Source organism: Centropristis striata, chromosome 11 (genome assembly GCF_030273125.1).
Source record: "Centropristis striata isolate RG_2023a ecotype Rhode Island chromosome 11, C.striata_1.0, whole genome shotgun sequence".
Taxonomy (NCBI): Eukaryota; Metazoa; Chordata; class Actinopteri; order Perciformes; family Serranidae; genus Centropristis; species Centropristis striata.
This window is the reverse complement of record NC_081527.1, coordinates 2,677,073-2,686,988: the sequence shown is the minus strand read 5'-3', so window position 1 is coordinate 2,686,988 and position 9,916 is coordinate 2,677,073.

Sequence of the window (9,916 nt, the reverse complement as noted above, 5' to 3'; positions counted from 1 at the left end):
CATTATTATTATTACAACATATTCCAGATTTATTATATTTATTTGATGGAGAAAAGTTTCTCAATAAAAGTTACATAAAGGAATAGAGGTTGTCTCGTGCTCATTTTGAATTTGTCGACTGTTTTAACATTTAACATCAGCACAAGATCACAAACCAGACTCCATTCAGAAATCTCTTGTGTTGTGATTTCTTCACGCTGTACTAGCAGAGCATGGTCAACAGTATCAAATGCTTTGAATAAATCTACAAAGAGGGCGGCACAATCATTTCCTTTGTCCATGGCACATATAATATTGTTTGTAACAGATGTAATAGCAGTAAGTGTACTATGTTTTGATGTGAAACCAGATTGTAGGGGACTCAGCACATCATTTAGTGAGAGGAATGTTTGGAGCTGATTGTTGACCAGAGATTCTAGAACCTTAGTGAGACAGGGCAGTTTGGAAACTGGTGGATAGTTGTTGAGGTTTGATTTATCACCACTCTTATGTAGTGGGACAACATGTGCTGATTTCCATACCTGAGGGATAACAGCAGAAGAAATGGACAGATTAAACAGGTATGTCATTTGGTCTGCTATATGAGGAGCAGCAAGCTTTAAAAAATAAGGATCTATTTTATCCTCACCTGTTGATTTCTTGCAGTCTAAACCCTGAAGTGCTTTGATAACAGCATGAGACGTAAAAGGTTGCAGTGTAAACAGGGAGGTGTGGTTTGAACAGTGGTGGTTTGGAGACACATGAGGCAGCAGCTGACCAGTAAGACCAGGATATAATATATCAAAATGGTTTCCAGCAGCAACAAAATGTGCATTGAAAGCATCACAGATGTCAGCTGGTTTATCTATTATACAGTTATCTGATGTGATAGAAGGAGGAATAGATGCACATGATTTGTTTTTCTGTATATTAACTGCTCTCCAAAATGTTGATGGGTTTGTAAAAGAGCTGGAGATGAAGTCAATGTGATAATTAGCTTTAGCTTTTCTTAAGGCGGAAGTGCATTTGTTCCTTAGTTTTCTGAATGTGAGCCAGTGAGCTGCCTCATCACTGAGCCTTGCTGTGGCCCACGCTTTGTCTCTTGCTTTGAACATCAGTGCTAGTTCAGTGGTGAACCAGGGGCTTGTTCTATTTTTAACTCTATGTTTCTTATATGGTGCGTGTTTATTGATAAGTGACAGAAAGGAATTTGTAAAATAATCCAGAGCTGAATCTATATTTGGTATTTTATGCGTGTGGTGAATGTTACTTGCAACAAGGTGACAGAGAAAAGCCTCCTCGTTGAAGTGTTTGAAGTTTCTTTTGAGTATAATTTTGGAGCATGATTTTTCAAGTCAACAAGACATTTGAATTCATGTGTTTGTGCTGTGGGGATTTATAACAGAGATGTTTCACTATTTTCTGACATTTCATTGATAAGATTAATAAAATTAGACATATTCTTTATGATGAGAAATGTATGATGGGATAACATAATAATGTCTGCAATAAGTTTAATACATTTCTTTAATTATTTCACAAATTGTATTTAATTGTTTATTAATTGTTTATTTATTTATATCACAATTGACTTGTGTGATGATTTATTTGGTATTTTATAATAGAGATAATAGAGAAGACTTTCCATAATACTGCTGATTTATAACAATAAATGTCCTCTGTGATCTATAATCTTTTTATAAAGTTTCATCATCTCTGAGATGTTTTTAGGCTTCATTAAGGGTGCCTGTGGCCAAAGGTCCTCATCCCAAGGCTTTAAATGACTTCAGGCCCGTGGCCTTAACTTCTTTAGTTATGAAGTCTTTCGAGACATTGATTAAAAGGGAGCTGCTGACTAGGACAGAGCATCTTTTAGATCCTCTTCAGTTTGCCTATAGGGCCAAGAGGGGTGTTCAAGATGCTTCACTCACTTTATTGAATTATGTATTGAAACACCTTGAAAACAATAAGACTCATGCTAGGCTGCTATTTGTTGATTTCTCCTCGGCTTTCAATACCATCCAGCCACATATGTTGGTTGAGAAATTAATTGACAGCTTTAATTTAGATTTAGGCCTTGTAGGATGGGTGCTTGATTTTCTCACAAACAGAACTCAGAAAGTGAAACACAACTCTGTCAGAGGAGCTGAGCACATCCAGCGGCGTCCCCCAGGGCTGCGTCCTCTCCCCTCTCTTCTACATCTTGTATACAGATGATTGTCGTAGCCACCATGTAAATAGACACATTATTAAATTTGCGGATGATTCGGTAATTGTTAGCCTTCTCGAGGATAAAGAGGACAGCCATGGCCCTATTGTAAATGATTTTATTTGTTGGTGCAAAGATGCTTTCCTTCAACCTAATGTTACCAAAACTAAAGATATGTGTATTGATTTTAGACAGCATGCTCCAGCAGCCCTCCAGAGCAGTGTCAGAAATGGCCAAGTAGTGGATGTGGTGACCACTTATAAGTATCTTGGCACCATTTTTGACAATAAATTAAAATTTGATTTCAACACAGAAGCGCTATGTAAGAAAGGCCAGCAGCGCCTTTTTTGTTTAAGAAAACTAGCTGCATTTCAAGTTGATAAGACCTTAATGACTCTGTTCTACAGATCTTTTATCAAATCTGTTATTTCATTTTCTATCATTTGCTGGTATGGTAACCTTGGAATTAAACATAAAAATGCCCTACAGGGCATTGTGAAGGTTGCTAGCAAGATTGTGGGGACTCAGTTTGTTGATTTGAATTGTTTATTTAAAAGGCAAGTAGTGAGGAAAGCTAGGAGTATCTGTTCAGACGGTCCCATCCTCTCAGCTCTGAGTCTGTCTGGGACCATCTGGTGTGTCTTATGTGCCCCGAGGGTGAAAAAGAACAGGTCCAGATATTCATTCATCCCCACTTCCATTAGGGAACTGAACCTGGTTGAACGATGATGGTGATGTTGATAGTGATAGTGATGATGATGATGAGTTTGATATTGACGATGAGGATGATGTTGTTGATGTTGGGGACTTATGTGGTTGACACTTCACCTGGAATTGCCTTCTGTTGCACTATTGTTTTGTTTGTTTTATCTTTAGATATATATATAATGAGGCTGTGATCTGTTGTATGTATGTGTGTTGGAATGTATTGTTTTTTATGGATTTTATACACCTAGACTGCAAACAAATTGCCCAAGTTGGGACAAATAAACTATACTTGACTTGACTTGATAATAGTTGACTGACTGTTCCTAATCTCTATTATAAAATACCAATTAAATCATTTTTATGAAATGATTAAAGAAATGTATTAAATTCATTGCAGACATTATTATGTTATTCCATCAAACATTTTCACAACATTACTTTGTTGGATATTACTTTATTTCATTATAAACTAAATAAAATGTCATAGCATCATAAAGAATATGTGTAATCTAATATTATTCATCTTATCAATGAAATGTCAGAAAATAGTAAAAAAAATCTCTGTTATAAATCCCCACAGCACAAAAACATGAATTCAAATGTCTTGTTTTAATAAACCAACACCTTTAAATATAAGTAAATATAAGATTATGACCACATATGATAAAGAAAAGCATTAAATATTCATATTTGAAAAGCCAGAAGTGTTTGGCATGTTTTGATGTGATATATTAACTCAAATGAAGAAAGATGTTTTGACTCATTAAAGTAGATTTGAATGATTCAACACAACATTAAAGTTTAAAGGTGGATTTTCACTGGAGTTGATTCCAGTCAAATCTAATTTATATTATCTTACCTATAAAATGTGAAAAATAATAAAACATTGCCTGTTATAATTTCCCACAGCCCAAACACATCAATTCAAACTTAATAAACCAAGAGTCTGTATATGTTTAAATATGAGTAAATATAAGTTTATGACCATATATGACCAATAAAAGCATGAACTCTTTAAATAGGAGAAGCTGGAACCAGCAGATATTTGACATTTGAGCTTGTAAAATGACTAAAATGATGATTTGATTGTAAAAACAGCTGCAACGAGTGGATTAATCTGCTAATTGTTGCAGCTCTATTCTCACACATCACACGAGGACTCTGAGGAAAGAAACACACTTTTCTCTGATTTACAGCAAATCTCAATGAAAGCTGGTCTTCTTCTTCTCCTTGTGGAAGACTTTTCCATCTGCCTGCTTCCTCCAGCTCAGTGTGACGTCGTCATTCAGCCCCTGGTCCTTCAGCTTCTGTTGGAGCTGACAAACATTATTACTCACACAGAGATTACATTCTGCTTTCTTCTTTACATTTCATCCTCTGGAAGCTCTTTTTCACACTTTTTTTCCTCACATGATAGTTTGTGACTTTCCCTGTTTCTACTTCTCATGTCACGTTGCTGTCCAAAGCATTGTAATGTTTATAACATATAGTTTGTGAATGATTTATTATTTTAAATGTCTCTTTATCTGTTTCCTCCTCAGACTGTTTCTTTTACTGCTTTAATGTGAATTCACTCTCTGAGGGCTGATAAAGTTTCATCTCATCTCATTTTAAATTTGCTTCTAACAGTCATTTGTTGCTCAGTTTTGCATAAAAGTTGAATAAAAAGAATCAAAAGAAGATTCACCTGCTTCAGCATTCCCTCAATCACAGCAGATACAGTCACACTCATCCTCAATCTCTTCACTTTCTTCAAAGACGCTTTAAAAAAACAATCAAACATGATGAGTTGAGAGATTTCTGCTCTGATAATAATCAGCATCCTGTTGATATAAAGTGTCCTCAGTTAGTTTTGTCCTGCCTGTGGTCAGTTTAGAGCTATACTGCAGGCCGCCACCAGGGGGCGTTCAGGGGTTTATCAGTCAGTTAGAAGCAGTTACTTCCTCCATCTGTTGATATTCTCACATTGAAGTCAACACAAACTGATTATCTGCAGTTGGTCACTGCACGCTAACATCAGCATCCTGAGTGTTCACATTTATTGTCCAGAAATGTTTTTTATCTTCTCATTTCATGCTAAAGTAAAGCTAAATCTAATATAAATACTGTTTGAATCAGGGGTTCCCACTCAGATGGAGCGGAGCAGATGAATGGATACTTCTTGTCACAGGTCACATCCCCCCATCCTCCAGAGGAGCTGAAATCTGCTGCTGTACAAGCCTCCTCCCCCAGTTATCAGGTTGCCCTGACTTCCAGTGTCTGAACGAGGAGCTGCTTCCATCCCACCACTTCCAGGAGTCTCTGAAAAGGCCGATCCAGACATATCTTCCTGCTGGAAGCAGCTCCTGGACCTTCTGCTTCTCTGTCTTGTTTCTCACACTGGCCAGGTCTGTGTGGTGTTCTCTGCAGCAGCTCTGGGCCTCAGTCCAGCTCATGGAGTCAGTGAGGACAAATGTCACATCCAGCCCTGAAAATAGAGCAGAGAGAAACAACACTGATGCAAACTTTATATCTGAGTTTCTCTGCGTCTGAATATTTTTCTCAGCAGTTTGATGTTTCTTAATGAATGTGAGCATGAAGCTGAAGTCACCGTGGAGCTGTGTGCATATCAACTCCTTCTCTTGCAGCCCTGTTGACTGAGACAGTGAGGTGGGATAAAGCTGTTAATGATGGAGCTCTTTATAGAAACCTTTATATATTTATATCAATGAAGGCAGGACTCACAAAGTCCATCTGCTTTAAATGAGCTTCATGTAAGTGAAGACAGAGAGGCAAAGAGCAGCAGAGAAGGGGAGAGGTCAACAAGCTCAACTGCTCTGTTTTACCTTCACTCATCAATATTCTCCCCTCTGACATCACAGCAGACCGCCTGTTTCTTCTCTGTGCATCTGACATCGTACCATGGTCCATTCTTATTCAGCACTGTGCACTGTTGATCACCTCCTACATTGTCTGCTTGTCCACGACTCCATCCTCTGAACTCCTCCTCTCCGTCTTTGGAGAAACTTGTGTCTGACAGTGACCACTTCCAGCTCATGACATCGTCATCGTACAGCCCGATCCAGGCCAGCTGAAACACATATTTGCATTAATAATAATATTCATGTGTCCATATGAACAGTGAAACAGGTTGTGCTTCCTGTAATAATTGCTGCTGTTTATACTGGACATTAAGAGATCTCTTATAATACACGTTCAATGGAACTAAATCCTTCGTCCTCCTTCAGAGTAAAAAAAACATGAAAAAGTTCCTCTGAAGTATCACGGCTCAGACTGTAAAACTTTAAAGCCACGTGTCACTGACATGATGTCAAAAACAGCTTTGAAAGGAGAGAAAGAGGAAAGTGAAGTCACAGAGGAAACTCCTGCTGTTTCTGCCGTTGTGTTCAGGGTCTCCACATCCTCCATGCTGTCTACAGTGGCCAGGTCTGTGTATTTCTCTCTGCAGTAACTTTGTGCTTCAGTAAAGTTCTTCTCTTCATAAAAGACATGGTACTGACGTCCAGCACACAGGCCTGTAGAGACACATGCATACTGATCACATTCATGCTATTAATAACTTTTTATACATTTTCACTTTGTAACTTTACAGTTTAACCCTTTATCAGGCAAAGAACTATATTTGGTAACTTCAGGTAATATTTCGAGAAAAAAGTTGCAAATTAAATCGATTAAAGTGGCAAATCTGCGCGAAAAAAGTTGCAGATTCACGAGAAAAAAGTTTGAAAAAAGCAACTTTTTTCTCCGAAATTCCCTACTTTAAATCTCATAAATCTGAGCATTTTTTTCCCGTAGATTTGCCACTTTAATCTTGTAAACTTTTTTCTCAAAATATTATTTTCGTATGTTTGTTTTTTTTACACATTCTGGCTGTATGTAATATCCAATATTTTCTAGGGTTGAAGTTTGGAATTTGCAAGTATTTCAATGAGTGTCCTATTAAGGGTTAAAGTGGTGAATCTGGGAGAATTTTTATTTTTTTTTCCACTTTTTTCTCCACTGTAAATCTCTTAAATCTGCGACTTTTTTTCTTGTAGATTTGCCACTTTAATCTAGTAAATTTGCAACTTTTTTCTCAAAATATTACCTGAAGTTACCAAATATAGTTCTTTGCCTGATAAAGGGTTAATGGATTCAGACGTGTCATTGTGTTTGTTGTAAAATCAGGAATGTATTACATTTTAAATTATTATTATTATTTAAAGTTTAAAAATATTTATTCATTGATGTTGTTCGTACCAATACATGCAACAACCTATTTAACCTATTTAAAATGCTAATATATATTTTCTCCAATGTGCAATATCTGTAAAATGCAATCAGGGAAACAAACAATCTTAAAAAATATATATTAATAATAAATGCCAAATAGCAGAAATGTATGTATATAATGTAACACACACACCACACACACACACACACACACACACACACCACACACGCACACACACACACACACAGTGCACACACACACACACACACACACACACACCACACATTCACACACACACACACACACACACACACAAGCACACACACGCACACACACACACACACACACACACACCACACACACACACACACGCACACACACACACCACTCACACACGCACACACCACACGCACACACACACACACACACCACACACGCACACACACCACACACACATACACACACACACACACACACACACCACACATGCACACACACACACACACACACACTCCACACCACACACACACACACACACACACACACACACACAACACACATACACACGCACACACACACACACACACACACACACACGCACACACACACACACACACACACACACACGCACCACACACACACACACACACACACACACACACATACACACACGCATACACACACACACACACACACACACTGGTACATGTTATTCGGTGTATTTCCAAACCAAACTCAGTGTAAATGTGATGTCATCATCAGAGCGGCCAGGTGAAGTTTGTGTCCAGACAAACCTTTAGTGGACTGATTTGTGAGTCAGAGAGGTGAAGTGAGGACGGCTCGACACACTGAGCACACGTTCATTTTGTCAAGAGATGAAATGTTTGTAGTGGGTTGAGAGAAAAGTGTATAATTCACCAACAACATTCAGTTTACATCTGGAAACACAAGTTGTGTTTGATTCCACTAATCATCACTTTAACAACCAAGGCTGAAAGAAAATGGATTTTTAAATTTTTATTTCACCTTTAACTAGCCAGGAAAGTCCCATTGAGATACTTCTGACCCAGTCACCATTCAATTATTTTCATGAAGTGTAAACCCTTTGTGAAGGAAATTTGGTGTTTCCTGCATGGTGGGACATGAAGTAGGCGGCGACCTACTTGATATTCAAGACGCAAGGCATTGTGGGAACTGACTCTGTCCTGATGTGATGTATAGGGCAGGAAGATAGGACCACGTTGAGACTTGCTGAAGAATCAATGTTGGGAAATACAACAGATATAAGTCGAGCGGTGTACAGGACTTTGATGTACTGTAAAAGAGCCATTCGGGATTGTGCGGTGTATGGAATACGAATGTGTTAATAAAACTTGTTGAACAGAGTATTGAGTGCTTTGTGTTTGGCCAGCTCACCCATTAACTTAGTGCAGTTGTCAAAATTGCCACGACACCTTCTACTCCCCCGTGAGTTTGCTTCATTCATTCTGGTGGGTGTTTTACATTCCAGCGCAGGCCAACGTGCTCGCCCACCAGAAACTGTGTGTGGAGCGGAAACACCCGGACTACTTAATGATTGTCCTCGGTGACTTTAACAAAGGAAACCTCCACCAAGAAATCCCCAAATACAAGCAGCTGTTAAAATGTCCCAAGCAGAGAGGGGGATATTTTGGATGACTGTAACACTACAGTCACGGTTCCTATCATGCCGTTCCCACTCGGGACACTCTGACCACCACATGGTCCACCTGATTCCTGCATACAGGCAGAAACTAAAGCTCTGTCAGCCTGTTGTGAGGACATCAGAGGAGTGGACCAGCGCCGCTGTGGAGGGTCTTCAGGCATGTTTGGACTGTACTGACTGGGACGTTTTCAGCTCTACCAACAGTCTGGATGAGGTCACATCAGACATCCAGCAGGGAGAGTTATAACATGACAAACCCTGGATCACAGCCACACTCACACAGTTACAGTTGGAACAGGAGGAAGCATTCAGGAGTGGAGACAGGAACAGCTGTAAAGAGTCGAAGGAGACGTTTAGGAAGGCTGAGAAGATAAACGCAAGCATAAACATCACATGCTCTCAATTTCACACTGTAAATAATCTGTTAGATTAGATTTTGTGTAAACCTGACAAAAATAAACAGGTAAAGTGTTAATACATTTTACTGAACAAGAGTAGTGGAATAACTGGATTTATATTAGATATGATTAACATGGGGTGGACAAAATAACAGAAACCCCAGTTACTGAAAGACACTTTGTGAAAGAGGATGATTTAAGAAAATATATAACAGAGGTACAGCGTGAAGAAATCAGTGTTATGGAGAATATTTTAACAGATTATTTTAATAATTCATTGATATGGAGGATGACCTTTTTTTTCTTTGTCTGACTTTTTAATGTAATAGTATATGAAGTTTTAGCTGGAGGTTTTAAATAAGCCCATGTGGGTTTTCTGCCTCTCCCTGCACTTTACACTATATGTTATCTTTGTCATTTTATGTAATTGTAACTGTGCAGATAAATCAACCTAAACCTAATGTCTCCTCCTGTGCAGTCCCCTTTAGAGGTGAAGAAAGAGAATGAGGAAGTTGGAGTCTAGTTTTTATAACGGCTCCTTTGTTGTCAGAGTTTCTTCCTGATAAATGACGTTGTCACACAGCGGTTAGGCTCATAAACGCCAGGCATCATGTGGAGGAGACTTTCCTGGCTGTGTCCTTCCAGGAAAAAAAGGGACCCCAGATGCCATTTTGAGAGGCTCATGAGAAATGCTGCTTTATTTTCATTCACGTCAGTTCAAATCC